This window comes from Anolis sagrei, chromosome 4, assembly GCF_037176765.1.
Source record: "Anolis sagrei isolate rAnoSag1 chromosome 4, rAnoSag1.mat, whole genome shotgun sequence".
Lineage (NCBI taxonomy): Eukaryota > Metazoa > Chordata > Lepidosauria > Squamata > Dactyloidae > Anolis > Anolis sagrei.
In genome coordinates, this window is record NC_090024.1 from 228065679 (window position 1) to 228082817 (window position 17139).

General features: G+C 40.2%; 1 long non-coding RNA gene across 1 annotated transcript in view; it reads left to right on the top strand.

Annotated features, from left to right (window-relative positions):
- The window catches only part of LOC137096838 (uncharacterized), a 37223-nt gene extending 23875 nt beyond the window's left edge, over window positions 1-13348 (top strand). The window contains exon 3 of the long non-coding RNA XR_010909767.1: window positions 13107-13348. This is a non-coding gene — a long non-coding RNA (uncharacterized lncRNA). The remainder of the gene's footprint in view (window positions 1-13106) is intronic.
- The last annotated feature ends 3791 nt before the right edge of the window (window positions 13349-17139 follow it).

The following is a 17139-nucleotide window of genomic DNA, read 5'->3' on the forward strand; positions in this document are numbered from 1 at the left end:
CCCACATGCAAGGCATACAGTCTATGGCTAAATGACATTTCATCCTGTAAGGAAACTGTACTGTGTGTGTGTGTGTGTGTGTTAGGAAAATGACCTATGGTCTCCATGCAAGACAGAATGACATGACCTCGTGCATGTTCAGGAATACCCCACAGATTTCAATTGCTGACCCCTTCACCTTTTGAATAGAAGTCACACCTTGCTGCTTCATAACACTTCAGTATTCATTGCCTTTCAGCTGCATATCTTCTGAAGGACATGAGCAACCTTTAAAAGCCCCAGTAAATCTGACAGTGGCTTATTTTTAATGTACTAAGTGTAGCTTTAAGGTCATGATTCAACCGAGCTACATAATGCAAGCTTGAAAATTATGTCCATTTCTTACAGCACATGCATTAAAAGGACGCACCACTCTTGATCATTTCATATCTGTGTGTTCCGTTGGCTCATGCCTTTGCTAGCCTTTCACAGGAAAAGGTAAAGCTCACCTTAAAAAGAGGAATTGAAGTGACTAGCCATAAAGAACATTCTGTTTTTAAGAAACTCTCATGCCCAGAAAAGTTTGTAACAGTTGGAGGTGTGCTGCCTGCTTGTACCATCTCTAGTAATATTTTTCTGGTCTTATGACCTTCATTAAAAAAAAATCCCGAAGTGTTTAAAACGATCAAAGGTCATTTAACACTCTGCAGCCCTTAAAGGCATTCAGTCACATTTGTCTTCCCTGCGACCTCAATGGCAAATGCAGCCAACACTGTCATGTTGAAAGGAGCTATGCATTTATCTTTCTCCAAATATTCTGTTTAATGACAGAGCTGTTGCTTTGCCTTTTTATGTAGACTTTGCCATGTGCTAAAAGAAGCAGAGTTGCCATGCTTCCCAAAGACTTTGCCCATCTTTTAGGTATCCCATCCAATGGCCCTTCAGGGAATTGGCTGACCCATATTCTAGGCTTCAAAGCTAGAGGGGGTTAATGGGACATGTGAGCTCTTGTTCTAGATATAAGAAGAGAATATATGAGGACAGAATTCTATGCAATTGTTTAATCCAAATCAAGACCATTCTGACCTGTATAAAAATAAGCAAATCTAAAAAGGAGAATCAAAGTTCAAACAGTTATTTCCCAGATAGCCAAGATTCCAAAATCCTTTCAAATACAGTCTCAAGAGTAAATCCACATATGTATCCATAAATATGATAGCATGAATCCAAGGCAGGTGATCTATCCCACCCATGAAACTAGAAACAGGAATAAACTTAGAAACTTGAATACATGAATCCCAAGACGTAGGACCAGGAACAAAGAGCTATTCACTTGAATACCACACTGCTCTCACAAAGGATTGTACCAGCAGAAAACCACTGAAAAGGCCTCAGTCCCTCCCATGACATCATTTCTCATACACCTGCTTTTCCTTTCCTTCTCTCTAAGCCACCGGGAAAAGAAAGTCTGTCTTTGTTGTATGCTCTGCCTCTGAAGTTCCAAGTGCCTTGATCTGGACAAACATTCATCTCCCACATTTCTCTCAGCCTGCACTTCTGGCAGGTTCGCATGAGAACTGATATTACTTTCTCCAGTCTCGTGGGAACTGGGGACCAGGGGAGCATTTGCACAGCTTCGGCTCGTGCGCCAGCTGCGCCCGTATCTTGGGAAGTCTGACTTGGCCACGGTGGTACACGCTTTGGTCACATCCCGCCTCGACTACTGCAACGCTCTCTACGTGGGGCTGCCCTTGAAGACGGCCCGGAAGCTCCAGCTAGTCCAGCGCGCGGCAGCCATGTTGTTAACCGGAGCGGAACGCAGGGAGCGCACAACGCCCTTGCTGTCCCAGCTCCACTGGCTGCCGATTAGCTACCGGGCCCAATTCAAGGTGCTGGTGCTAACCTACAAAGCCCTAAACGGTTCCGGCCCAAAATACCTTGAGTACCGCATCTCGGCCTATCAGCCCACGAGGACCTTGAGATCATCCGGGGAGGCCCTTCTCTCGGTCCCGCCTGCCTCACAGGCACGCTTGACGGGGACTAGAGAGCGGGCCTTCTCGGTGGTGGCCCCCCGGCTGTGGAACTCCCTCCCTGTTGAAATTAGACAGGCGCCCTCCCTCATTGCCTTCTGTAAGGGCCTGAAAACCTGGCTCTTCGAAAAGGCCTTCAATTAAGTGCTATGTTTTGGAATGACCACCGGAATGGACTAAGACGACGAGACTGATTATGACCCAAACAAGACGAAGCGGATTTTTAGTTTAATTAGCTGTGTGTTAGTAAGATGTGTGTTATGATCCTGATTTACTGTAACTGTTGTCTTCATGTTCTGTGTTCTGTACACCGCCACGAGTCGCCTTCGGGCTGAGAGTGGCGGTTAACAAATGCAAATAATAAATAAATAATAATAAATAATAACTGCAAGGAGATTCCAAAACAACACTCTCCAGGCCACTTCCATCCTCCTCTGGGCCCTCCAAATCTATCTGTTGCACTCCAGGACAAGAAAAGCCATCTGACTTTAAACACCACTCCGTTGGATGGGAAACAATCCTTTTATTGAAGATAATTAAAAAGCAGTAAAGTAAAAAAAACACTTTAAAGAAATAGGTAAATCCAATTAGGTAGGAAGATAAGCAGGAGCAAAGTAGTCTGGGGTAATAGTCCAGCAAAGTCCATAAAAACTAAGTCAAAACTTCCCAAATAAAATGCAATAAAATGGGCTGGGCTGGTAACACAACTGGTTAATCAGCTACAATAAATTACTGCCAACCGAAAGGTGGCAAGTTCAAAGCCCAAGTCGGGGTTGAGTGCCCAACTGTTAATAGCTGTTAAGAAATAGCTGTTTTTTTAAAAAAAGAAAGAAATTGCCCAGCTCAATGTCAACCGAAGCAGTTCGAAAACAGCTGTGAGCTGTGAGTAGAAAAATTAGGGATCGCTTAAAGCAGGGAGGCTAATTTATGACACCATAAAAATGCCGGAGAAGCAAGGAGGAAATACTACAACCAAAAAGGTTCAGCGTCATAGTGGACAAAGCGACAGCTCCCCTTGTGGCCGAATTGAGCAACCTCCAGGACTTGGTAGAAGAACTGTTGAATGGCCTCTGTCTGTATGTATGTCTTGTATGTCAAAAATGGCATTGACTGTTTGCCATGTATGTGTGTATTGTGATCTGCCGTGAGACCCCTTCGAGGAGAGAAGGGCGGAATATAAATACTGTAAATAAATAAATAAGAAATCAGAAAACATGACTCCAAGGCATGAATATAAAAGCATAGAATCCAAGAATCAAAACCATGAAACAAAGGCACTTAAAACATGAATTTTCCAAGCAAAGCTTCCATGAAACAAGAACGAGATCTTGACTTGATTCCAAACGATCCTTCATCTGATTACATACCTGTACTTGGGACTTTTATTTCCTCATTAGCTATGTCTCTAGTGCTCAGAAATTGGTTTTGCTTTAGCTGAGACTTTCTCATCTTTTTTCTCTCGGAGCCTGGCAGAACGCCGAAGCCACTGTTCGGCTCTCTTGTCTATCTATTTGCTCATTATCTATTTGCTCATTAATTTCTGCAGCTGGGCCAGGTGCTGAGCTGTTTTCATGTTTCTCTATCATGGGAACTCTCTGGTAACAATTCAGAAAGCACACCATCATCCCCACACCCCTCAGGGACATTGTCATGGGAAACAACACTGAACAGGGATCTTCTGGTCATTCTCTGCATCAATATCAATGACCAAACCATTGCCATCTTGAAACTCATTGACATCACTCCCCACATCCAAAGCACCCTGAAACACAATCACAGGCTGAGCTCCAACACTATCCCAGCATCCCCTTCCTCATCTTCTGAGCATTGTGAATCTGACCAGGCTACAACATCTGCTCTCTTAAGCAGTGAAAGCCATGCTTGCCATAGCACATGATTTTCATCACCTCCATAGCTTGTATTTAATGTAATTTGGTCTCCCAGAGTCCTAGTCGAACACTCAAACCCTATTCATTGACTTCTATTATTATACAATTATCATACCTTATTTCTTATCACACCTTATTTCATTGGGGCACTAGCATTCTACATTTCCTAGGTGGTCCCTTGTGATTCTACTGACCACAGTGAAAAGACAATTGTCAGATCTTGTTTCAGATCTTTCCATTATGTCAATGAAAATATTTTAAACCAACTAGAAAATGTAGAATTTCAAGACATTTCTCAAATATTTATAATTATACTAAATCAATATTAGGAAAGGAGTAAAACATTCAGTAAAACATTCAGTCCCTACTTTTTCCAAATACACACACACATCTCACCTCATGATACTTTTCCCCCACTGAAAGTGCCTGACTTGCCTTCCATACCATAAAGAGAGAGGCAGGAAAATATCACAAAACAATGAAGGGCCATATGTAGGCATTTCCTTTGCATATTATAGCTGGATTTTGTCAAGTACTGTGCAAAGAGAAGCTTCTTTTGGTTTGTGAAATAACGGCATGTAAGGGGTTTGTGAAATAACAGAAGCTGCATATTCTGTTTCCTATTAGCTCATGAGCTGTTTGTGCAAATTGTTAATTGAATAACCTTTTTTCTTTTCTTTTTTCCCCCCTTCCCCTACTTTTTGAACAAGCTGTACAACTTGTTCTATTCATATGGGAAATTTTAACCAACAGACTATTTAAAAGCACGCTAGGTCAAACAGTCTCTTAGGTCCTGTTTGTACTACCATCTGGCCACACATTGTGGATGCGTAGAAAATCTTGAGTGCTTCCAGCCTGATTGATAGATTTTTCTTTCTAAGGAAAGCATACACCCAGCACCTCATACAGAAGAACTTGAGGTGGAGGTTGTGAGCACTAGAATTCTCTGGATGAGATATCTAGATAACCCTTGCCAAATTACACATCCAAGAATTCCAGAAGATGAGACCATAGCAGTTAAAATGGAATACTAGTGCTATAATTACGTAGTGAGGAAGGGTCCAAAGCCAGCTCCAGCTAAAAATGCTTTGCTAGCTCTCTTTCTCTGCTGATGGACCCTAGATGACATGCCTACCAGGAACAGTTTACAGCACTGAGCAGTATCAAGTGGATGAGGGTTGCCATTTATATTTCCCAAAAAGCCCTGGAGCAGAAATGGGAAATTAAACAGAAATACAGTGTTAGCCATAAAATGCATACTTCAAAATAATAATACTATATAGGCAGCCCTCTACTTCTGTGGGATTGACTTTTGTGGATTTTATTAGTCATGGATTTGATCAAAATGTACTATCGAATAATCACTAGATCCTCCAGTGCAACTTTCTCCAAATATAGACCAGTCATGCTGGAAGACCTACAGATTCCATAAAGGACACCTCTTTAGAAATCTTAGATCTTCCAATGGGATTCTATGGTTAGCTTCCAGAAGAAATTGACCGTAGTCTCGTGCTGGAGGGTCTTGAAATTCCTAAAGAGATGTTCTGTCATGAAATTTAAAAACACACTTTTAATTCAGTTTTTCCATTTCATTGGGATCCTGTGCCCTTAAAAGCCCAGCAAATATGGAGTGCTGGCTGTGATTATACAAAATTTTAAATGCTTGAGCAAATAAGCAGGTTTCAATCTGTCAGTAAAAAATGGGTGACATTGCCAGAAGATGAACATCCAAAAAAGAGAAAGCTCTCTCTTTTTAAAATGACAAATTTCCTCCCTTTACTGATGTAATACTGAGAAAGATCTGTTTTGAATAACACAGAAGCAGTTTGATATAGGAATGTCCTTTAGATACTCAGGGTCCAAAACAATTAGGGTCTGAATGCTATTGAAAAGGCCCACTAGAGTGGACCCATTGACTTAACTACAAAATGGTGAGTTAATCCCACTTGATCCAAGGCCAGATCCCAGTGCTTAATGCACCAAGGATCCATACAACCATCATATGTTCTTTGTGAGGATGATGGAGGATCTCTACTAAAGGAAAATGTTTTCCCAATGGTGTTGATCTGGAACAGGTCAATACCACATGACAAAAGCTTTTGGTGGTCTGCGTGTTGAAGGCTCTAAGATTTGAACAATTAGAGCTCTTTCACCAATGATTCCATCACAATGTGGAAACTTCATTATTTCTAAACTCCCGCTAGTTCTCAGAAACACTAGCTTTCTATTCCTGATTATGCTTTGCATTTTTAATTAATTATTTTTAATGGTAGTGATAGTTGCTCAATGTGTTTTCTCTCTCATATATCAGCAGGGAAACTTACACAGACCTATTACTAACCTTCAGGCTGCATTTTTTTTAAATCCCTGATCATTGTCCTCCATCCACATCACCTCTTCTATTCAATTTTTGTTCCTCATTTGCTTTTGTTCCAGGGCTCCCCGAGGCCTTCAATTTGATGGTGTTTTTGAAATTGCCATCTCAAGTGGGAAAGGTTAACATATAGGGCTGGCTTTTTGCTCAACTCCTTTAATTTAACACTTTCAAAGCAAGTGGTGTGAAACCTTTAAGGTACAATGCAAACGAGGGAGTGGGTGCATGCTGGATTTTGAATGCCAAGCTAAGTGGCAACACATTGTGGGCTATTTGTTTAACCTTCAATTGAGTTTCTTTCTTTATAAAGCTCTTGGTTTGTTTGCTTTTGTATTTCATTCCCTTTTCCTCTCCACAGTTTAAGTAAGACATAGCAAACTTTCAAGTGATAATAATTATGATGTTTCTACAATCAGAAGACATAAAAATCACTGGTTCATATGGTCACCATAAATCGAAGCTGACTTGACAGCAATTAACAACCAAACTTCGTCTCCATAATCCAGCCCTCTCTGTTCACCCCATAAACCTACTCAAAGGTTGGGGAATGGGAAACCATTCAGAGCCAGTTACTAGGTGTCTCCACAGTCTCCAGACAAGAGGAGAGGAAAACAAAGTGATGGTGGCTCTCAGCCAATGACTCCAAATGGGAACTGGCAATTTATTTTAAAAGAGAGAGCCAATTTCCAGGAAATGCATCTTGTTTACATGAAAATCTTAGGGCAAGACAAGTCATGACAAGTTATTAGAAGAACTTGGACAACTTACTTTTGGAACTGCGCCTCCCCCAATCTGTCCAACTAGGGCAGGGCCTGGGAATTGTAATCCCAAAAAGTGACTTTTCTAATCTCTGTTGATTAGCACAGATGTAGAATTATCCCAAGAGATTTCTGAGCACAAGTGAAAAAGTGATTTAGGACCATCCGTTGCATACAGTTTCCATGTACTGGGGATTAGCGAACAGATGCTTTGGAAGAACATCTAAATCTTCATCATCTGCATGCGTATGCACACACTGAACTCAATTATAAGCCCTCAGAATTAAGGTATAAAATATGGATGTTCAAATTATTGGTATTTAATAATTAAATACAGAGAAGTCCTTGTAGTTTACAGCTGGGATGTTACTGTATAGAATCTTAATCTCAGAACTATGAAGAGCTTTCTCCGATTTCCAAGTTTATGTGTTTCTCCAGATGCACAACCGAGAGCACAATGAAAGTCCTAATGAGGACTTACATAGGATGTCATCACACGACAAGGGCAAATTGGCATTGTAGGCTGGACCATCACCAAACGTTGCACAATGTCACGTGTTTCCCATCTACCTCCTCTATTTTCCTGTCCCTAGCTATTAATGTATTTAATCCATCACTAATAATAATAATAATTATTATTATTATTATTATTATTTGTACCCTGCCACCATCTCCCGCAAAGGGTACTCGGGGCAGCTCACATGAGCTCACTAGCTCCCAACCATACAACACTCCCATCACCTATCTTAGGGCTTTATCATATTTTAAAGAAGGCACTGCCGCATCACTGGTGTCTTCTGCGACCTGCAGAATTCTGGGAAATGTAGTTTAGGGAGTGGCCTTTGGAATTCTCGGCTACAGAGGTTCTTGTCTTCTCAAACTATATTTCCCAGAATTCTGCAGGCAGCAGAAGATGGAAAAATATGGGAGTGACCACTTTAAAGTGCTAGTCTGATAAAGCGCTAAGTGTGATGGTTCCCAGTGTCTCTGTGCCATCATGTTAGAGGTAAAGTGACATCAGGGGACATAATTGTCCTGCTTTCCTTCTGATCCCTTACTTTTCCAAAGCTGGCTGTTTTCCTTTCATAGAATCATAAAGTTGGAATAGACCTAATGGGCCATTCAGTCCATCCCCCTACCAAGAAGCAGAAAAATCACATTCAAAGCACCCCTGACAGATGGCCATCCAGTCTCTCTTTAAAAGCCTCCAAAGAAGGAGCCTCCACCACACTCCAGGGCAGAGAGTTCCACTGCTGAACAGATCTTGCAGTTTGAAAGTTCTTCATAATGTTTCCGTGGAATCTCCTTTCCTCTAGTTTGAGGCCATTGTTTCACGTCCTAGTCTCTAGGACAGCAGAAAACAAGTCTGCTCCCTCCTCCCTATGAATGAATGCATTGTTTATTGTACTAGCCATAGGCCATGACATCAGTGATACACTAACTTTATAAACACTTTCCAATATAAACCTTAAAATGTAACAAGAATTAAAACTAAAACAAGTTCTTTAAAGTTATGAAAGCAGAAATATGACAATAACAGTGTCTGCTTTGTGTCATTCCAAACCGTTTCCATTTCTGACCCCCAGTATGGATTTTGCTACTTTGGCTCTGATCTTTTGGGCTGTGACTGCGAATGTGGCAACCTTTAGTGTTATATTTTTAGAATGATCTGCTAGCAAGTCACAGACCACCGCAGATTGTTGCCATGATGCCCTTTCTTCCAAGAGTGATCCTAGGAGATTTTTCCTAGGGTCATTGTACAAGGGGCAGTGTAGCAAATAGTGTGTTAGGTCTTCTATTTCCCCTGTGCCACAAATGCAAAGTCGTTGGGCATGGGGGATCCCTCTGTATCTTCCCTCTAGCCAGTTTGAGGGCATTGTTTGGAATCGCAGGGCTGTAAATGCTTTCCTCAGGACCGCTGACTTTAGGTCTTGAAGATATTGTTGACAATATTGGTCACTTTTTAGCCGAGGATACCAGGTAGAGAAACCTTGCAGTTTGCTAATCTGCAAGTTGTCAGCTGCATCCCTCTCAAAGATTTTGTCTCTAATCGCCTTCTTGTCCAGATGCATTAGGGTATTTGTTGACCCATCAAAGTACTGAAGGAGCAAGGCTTGCCAGTATTGTGCCCATCCTCCCTATGACTTCTCCTCACATATTTATACATGGCCATCATATCTCCCCTCAACCTTCTCTTCTGCAGACAAAACATATCCAGCTCTTTAAGCCACTCCTCATAGGGCTTGTTCTCCAGACTCTTGATCATTTTAGTTTCCCTACTCTGGACATATTCAAATTTGTCAACATCTCCCTTAAACTGCGGTGCCCAGAACTGGACACAATGTGATCCCAGGTGTGGTCCAACCAAGTCAGGATAGAAGGGTAGCATGACTTCCCTCAATCTAGACACTATACTCCTATTTATGCAGGCCAGAATCCCACTGGCTTTTTCCTACATACTGCTGTCAAGCTAGGCATCCTTTCCTTTCATACTTTATATTTCTATTAACCATTTCTGTTCCGTCTTCCAGGAGCATAGTTTGCATTACCTTTTAGTTGCATGGGATAGTGTTCTTTTGCATTTCCCCAGCAGCACCCTGGAAGTTAAACAGTATCAGAGTCTGCAAAGCCAGCCTGTAGGCCCTTTTGCAGCTATTGGTTTAGGAAAGTATCTCTTTGGGTTTAGAGACCGCCTTTTTTCCTAGGGTTTGAGGTCTCCATTTTGGAATCTCCCCTGCCTCCTTTAGTGTAGAGAAGAAAGCTTCAGATGTGCTATTGGTTAGGCAGGTAACTCTGAAAAAACCATTGTAAGAATGATTGAGAAATAGATAAAAAGATCAATTAATTGATTAAGATATAAAGAAGCTGATTGAGATACTATAGATTGAGATTGAAACATAGATACTGATTGAGATATAGATAGTAATTGAGTTACAGATAGAAAGATAGATTGAGTTATATAGATTAAAAAGCTTATTGAGTTATAGATAGATATTGAGTCATTCAGTATTATTGAGCATTACTTCCTCTCCAAAGCTAACCTTGAGCTATAGATAGGGAAAAAACCTGCTTTTTTCTAACCATAGCAGCTCAGGGTTAGGGTGAAAAGATCCCAGGATTTTCCTTTTTGCCATTTGGGAAAAAGTTACCTCAGTAACTGAAGGAAAGAAAGATCATCTTTATGGTTTCACCAGTTGACTGTTTTGTTTGCAACTTTGCCAAGCGGTGCCAAGTCTGCAAGGCATTTGAGAAATAAATATTCTGTTTTGATGTTCAAAACCTGTAGTAGCCTCAGTTGCTGGGAATCTCAAGCTTCTAAAGAAAGACCCCCGCGGTCCACCCAGACAAAGAGAGAAGCACATCTTAGTTTTATTTTTATAGGGTCTGGATGTGATGGCACAATTTCCTTTTTTAAATGCTGAAATTGTGCAGTTGCCTTATACACAAATAGGTTGGCTCATGAAAGTGTCAATCACAGAAGGGCTATGTTCAATTAAAGTTTACAGAAGCAGAGTTGTGTGTGTCTTGCAATTGCACATGGATGCTTGTTATGCATTGGACATGAATGCGTCTTGCACATTGTGTATAGAGGTGCAGTGCGTATTGGGTTTTCCTCATTGTTACACATTTGGTGTTGTGGTTCAAGAGCACAGCATTGCCACTCAACAAAAGGTTAATATGGCAGAACACATGTGAAATTATATAAAGAAATGCACATGCTCCGACCCTAATGTAAAATCCAAACCAATATGGAAAAACATACTTTGAACACTGAAAAGTGTTCTACAAATCTTCTACATTGTTTAAAATGTTTTCGCCTGACATACATTTTGCCTGAAGCTTAGAAAGAAGCCCTATCATAACAACCCCCTTATAGCAGGATTCGGATTTATTTAAAGGACACCCTTACAGACAATAGAAGAAAAATAAAGGTAGCTTGTTGGAGGGAACAGTTCATTATTACAGAATGAGACTGCATATTAAAATGTCAGCACTAGCTGATGGGTTTTTAATGTGAAACCATAATAACAAAGGTAACTTGCCAAATCCAAATGTTAAGGGAAAAGATTTTAAAGAGAGGGGCGTAATTTCCATCTCTTGACTTGCAGTTTGCAAAAGTACAGGGTAAGAATGGAACTTGCATAGATTGTATGGCCTACCACACACAGGTTCTCCCAAAAGGAAACAGTCTTTACATTCCCAGGACTAAATGGGCATTAAAAGGAAAAGATTGTGTGTGTGTGTGTTGGTTATGGAACATGCAGAAAATAATCACAAATGTGCTAGTGCTTAACAAATGTAAGACATATATCTTATAAACGGAAAAAGGAGACAAACTTAAGATTGTTGCCATACAAATGAACAATTTTTTTCTCAGTTTTCTCTTTTGAGCTCTGTCTTGAGTTCTGGAGATGAAAACTAAAGGATATTCATTGATGTACATTTCAGACATTCACGCTTTAACACTTAGGCATTTTTGTGCTCCCTTTATTTATCAGGAATGCCCTTCAAGTCTCACAAAGGTGCACAAGCCCTCAAAGTAAGGTGCACATTTTCTCACAAGTAGCTACTTTCAACAAGACTGTGAAGACCAACATCATTTTTTACTGTTCCTACTTGTTAGCTTGACATGCAGAATAAGGAGAAGGGAATGTTCAACTCTTACAATAGGAAGAAGCTCAACCCATTTGAGATGTGGTACTGGAGAAGAGTTATGTGGATAATGTCGACTGCTAAAAAGAAAAAGAAATGGATCTTAGATCAAATAGGACCTGGACACTCTCTAGAAGCCAAGATGACTAACAGAAGCTGTCATATTTTGGGTGTATCATTAAAAGACAGGACTCAATAGAAAAAACAATAATGCTTATTAAACTGGAGGGATGTAGAAAAAGAGGAAGACTGTATTCCAGATGGATAAACTCAATTAGGGAAGCAACGGTTCTAAATCTGCAAGATCACAGCAAGGCTGATGAAGACTTGGAGAGCCCTCATTCATTGGGTTGCCATGAGTAAATTTGAAGGCAGTTAACAGCAAATAACTAATTCTATATAAACTAGATTTATGATCTCATCAGACGGGGTGAATTTAGCTTCCTAGGATGCTTTCACCCTGTCTAATGAACGGAGTCCAATGCCAGGCATCACACTATGTTGTGTGACTTCCGGCGAAGGCTCCATCCCCAACCAAGCTGAAAGCATTGCCGGACGCTTTTCCCCTAACACAGGAGGCTTCCCATGTTGTGCTGGCCCCAATGGAGTCCAGCACAGGATGGTGACACTTTTCCCATGTGATGGGGAAAGCGTGATTGAGGGGGAGCCGCACGCGGGGTGACAGATTTGCTCCACTGCTCCTCTCTTTTTTCCCAGATGCCAGGTGAAGCATCTTGATGACCATTCAGAATTAACCAAATACAGGGGCAACATTAATCTAGAAACACACACACAATTTTGCTAGCCAAATAGAGACAAAAAGGATGAACTGTTAAATATTTGCAAGGATTACTGTGTGACAAAGCCTCTACTTTGGGCATGGATTGTTTTTATGATGCTGGAATATTTTTCAAGGTTCTACATTCCACTTGTATTGTTGCTTATGTAGAGGCTTAAATGAGACCTTAAAAATGGACTTCTCCTGGCTCACATTCCTTTGAAATGGGTTTTAATTCTTATATAAGATGCACTTAACATTAACATTTTATCTGGTTTAATAACAGTTTTCTCTTTCTTATTCTCCTCCTCTTCCTCAGTCCTCCTTTCAGAAGTTCCTTTATCCTGGTAGACTTGTACTTGGAAATTATTTAGAATGGAGAAGGAGGGGGAAAGCATATAAGTATGTGAGGAAAAGTTTACTCTTCCTCTTTAGAGAGAAAACAAATGTGTTTTTCTTCCAAATCTGCCAAGCCTGTGTTTTAATGATTTAACAGATGGAGTTGGCACATGTGAACCTGGAAGATGCATCTGTCTGATTTTTTTCCTGTCTGAAGATTTTTTTAAAGCTGCATTAATAGTGCAGACATGGTAAAATATCACCTCCCTAGGCTGCTTTGCTCTCCTAACACATAAGGTCTTTTAGGTCGGGCGGAGGCGAGGAGAGTGCGAGAAGACTGGGGTGAAGAAAAGGCCAAAGAAATGAATTTCTGAAAACTTTAATAATTTCTGTCTTCACTGCATTAGGCTCCTGCTTTGATGAATTCTTAGTGTCTGTGCTCACGTACCTCCAAGATGCTTGCCAGCCAGTCTTATCTGTTCTGATCTCTCAGTTCTGCTAATTACTTACTTATATATAAATAAACATGATTTATATATAAGTGTGCCAAGAAGAACAAACGTCTCTGTTTTTAATTATTATGGTTCCAAATGTTGGATGTTTTCCATGTCTTACATGAATAATGAGTTTTTAAAAATCTTGCTGTTAGTCCATGACCTCTTTACAACCCACCCAGGAGTATAGCTGGAATGTCGAATCACAGAACGTTCCCAAATATCTCAACTTCTGGGAGTGAAGGCTCACTTTTGAACACTTCATCCATCGAGTTGTGAACGCCAGCACTCTTTTACAACATCTTAAGCCTTCTCTGACAAACTGCAACTCCTATGATTCCACAGTATTGAGACATGCCAATTAAAGTGGTGTCAAGCTACAAATCTTAGGATTCCATAGTACTAAGTCGTGCCAGTTAAAATGGTGTCAAACTACATTAATTCTACAGTGTAAATGCATTCTTGGACATAATTGGCCAGTGGTTTCCATGTTATGTGGAGGTGGTCAATGTACTCTGGGTTTTCATCTAAACTCTAAAGGAGATCCACCCTAATTTGACATCAGGGAGGTGGATGTAATCAAAAAAATGTTCCATCCATGTATGAGACATAGATATATTCTTGATAAGAACTGCCATTGCATACCCTAAAGAAACAGAATTAACTAGTAGAAACAAAATTTATCCTTGCAACATTTATACCTATGTCTATTGCTGTGTGGCGAGATATTTTCCATTGTAATCCTTCTGGCTGCAAAATAGAGCTGGTACTCGGGCGGTGGTAGAATACAAGTCATTCCAAAATGGCAGCCTGCAGCTCCCAATAAGCTTCTTCGGTCCATTGCTTACAAATGGAAGTCAAACTGTGGATCTGCCTGTGAGTGGAGGTGATTTGTTGTTTCACAAAATGTATGTGATTTTGTGCTGATCATGGCTACAGTAACAGAACTGTTGTGAAAGAGGTGCATAGAAACAGCCTTCAAGATGACATTTCTGATGAAAACCTTTGGTAAGAACATTCTGATGAAAACCTTGATCTTAAAGAAAATATTGAGGACCATGACACACTTCCAACCATTTGTGGTAAAGGGCAATAAGCAAATAATTGATCTTCCCATAGCATTTGGTTGATTGCAGCAGAAACATCATGCTAGTCACTTGCTGAATCTGCTGCGGAGTTTAGTCTGAACTTTAAAAAAGCTACTCATGCTATTGAACCCAACCACCAAAATAGGTTCAGCACCTTCCTTGGGTTCTTAAGTTAAGGTATGCATTTTAAAACATTACGTTTAGGTTAAAATTCATAAAAGATCCACGATCTCATTGGCACTGAATTCACCAGCCTCTCTAGTTTGTATGGGGTTTTTTTTTTGCGGGGGGGGGGGTTGCTTGTTTGTTTTGCTATCAAAAACAATTGGAAGGAGAAGGGTCAGTAGATCATGCCAGCCATTTTGGCAAAGGAGGATCAAGTGAGATAAAAAGATTGTCCCCAAAAACATGCCACAAAAGACATGTCACTGGAACAGATGATGAGATGCAGACTGGTCTACCCATCACACCTAAAAACTACACTTCTGACATATGTGGCAAAGTTTGGTCTGCTGACCAAAGGATGGCTTTGTTGGCTTTTATTCTGAACTATTAGTCCCTATTACCCAGATCTGTCTGCCTGGAAACATGACAGCTGGCCCTGAATTTGGTTTGGAACCTAACATTCGGCATTCCTAACGTTTTATTTTTCTTCAATTCCTGGCCCTCTGAACTTAGGAGAAAAAGTTGAACATGATTCAAGTTTTGATTTGAAGAGAGTTTCATCCAATATATTTCTCAGCCAAATTACATACTCATCATAGTCCCCAGGAATTCAATCAGGTGCAGTCATTTGAATTAAAAGCTGTTGGAGCTCATCTCTTTCCCTTCCAATACTTGCACGTAATCCTGCAGTCATTAAAACTTTGATTTAGGTCGAATTGATGCTAATGACAGGATGCCCATTCATTTCCCTGGAGCATGATCAGAGTCCAGATATTCTCCTAAATTATATATGTTAACACTCTGGTTTCTGCACAAGTAAGAGGAAATGAGAGGAACAATGGAGCTTCACACAAAACAAATTGAGGATTATAAATGGGATGCTAAAAAAATCTTGTCTTTGTTTACTTGCAAAGATATTTTTGTAGGATAATGAAGATTAATCATTCTCTTTTGACTGCTTAATAGCAAGCTAATACATGATTTTTTTCACATTCTGGTCTTTTCTCACAGAGTTTGTTTTGTCAGCTGAAGGAATTATATTTCATGAGGAGTACGTGATGGTGAATATTACCTCCTGTTTGGTTGCTTTGTTAGTTATGAATTAACCCCAAATGAAGACGCATTCACAAGTTAGGTTGATATAGGAAGAACTATGGATGAAACATAACTTGTGCCATATTCCGATCTCTTCATCAAAGAGTAAAAGGAACATACAGGCATACCTTGTTAACAAAGCTTCTTTTTGCAGTCTTCTGACATCTACCAGCATCTACTTCCTTATCTTCTGTCTAACTGGACATTTTTCAACGGCATCAGCACTGAGAGAATGTGGAACAACTTTAGGTATTGGGTTGAAACACAGTGTTTGAAGTAAACAAATTACTAAATCTTGAGGTGGGAAAGAATAATAGAATCATAGAGTTGGAATAGACCTCGTGGGCCATCCAGTCCAACACCATGCCAAGAAACAAGAAAATCACATTCAAAGCACTCCTGACAGATAGCCATCCAGCCTCTGTTTAAAAGCCTCCAAAGAAGGAGCATCAACCATACTCCAGGGCAGAGAGTTCCACTGCTTAACAGTTCTCACAGTCAGGAAGTTTATTTATTTATGGTATTTCTAGCCTGCCTTTCTTAGTCCTAAGGCAACTCAAGGCGGGTTACGGATTGGCAAAAATTCGATGCCACACATTCATAAAAAATACAATTTAAATCATTCGGAATAACAATATAAAACCATTAAAATATATAAACACTAGTGTCGTCCTGTTAAACTCGTTTTCCAGTAGCCTCATCTAGCCATTCCATGTTCATTCTTCATAGCTTCATATTTATCTATTATGCTGCACTTCCAAAAACTTCCTAATGTTTAGGTGGAATCTCCTTTCCTGTAGTTTGAAGCCATTGTTCCGCGTCCCAGTCTCCAGGGCAGTAGAAAACAAGCCGGCTCCCTCCTCCCTATGACGTTCCCTTACATATTTATACATGGCCATCATGTCTCCTCTCGGAATACAGAATAGTATTTTATTCTAGCTGATCCTATTGTAGCACTGTGTGACTGCTTACAGTAGTCAAAGTAAATTGTATCTGCCTCAAGAATCTATTGAAACAGAGAGAAGGGAGAGACTAGATACACGTTCCTTATCAACTACCTATCTTTGCTCATTAAAGAAGAATAGATTGGTAAGTTTGGTGCCAATATGAAAATCATATGTGCTGGCTGGTGAAAGCAAAATTCAATCCAGGATACATTTTGGAAGAATTCTTCAAGTGGTGTTTACAAGTTTCAAAATGAATATTTCATAGTAATGAATGCTCACCTGGCTTTGTTGTATTGAAAGTTTGCTGAAATTTGTTGAATTGTTCCTCTCTTTTTTTTAATAGTGCAAGAGCCTATCCCTAATCATTCCTTGTTATTTTCACCCCTTTTACCAGCATTTTTTGTTAAAGAACTAATACCCAGAAATATACCTATGTCATTATCTGAAGTGTCACTTACGAATCATTTATGCTGACCTGAAGGTGATTTTCTTGGCAAAATTTGAAGCTAAGAGAGTGTAATGTATTGTCGAAGGCTTTCATGGCCGGAAT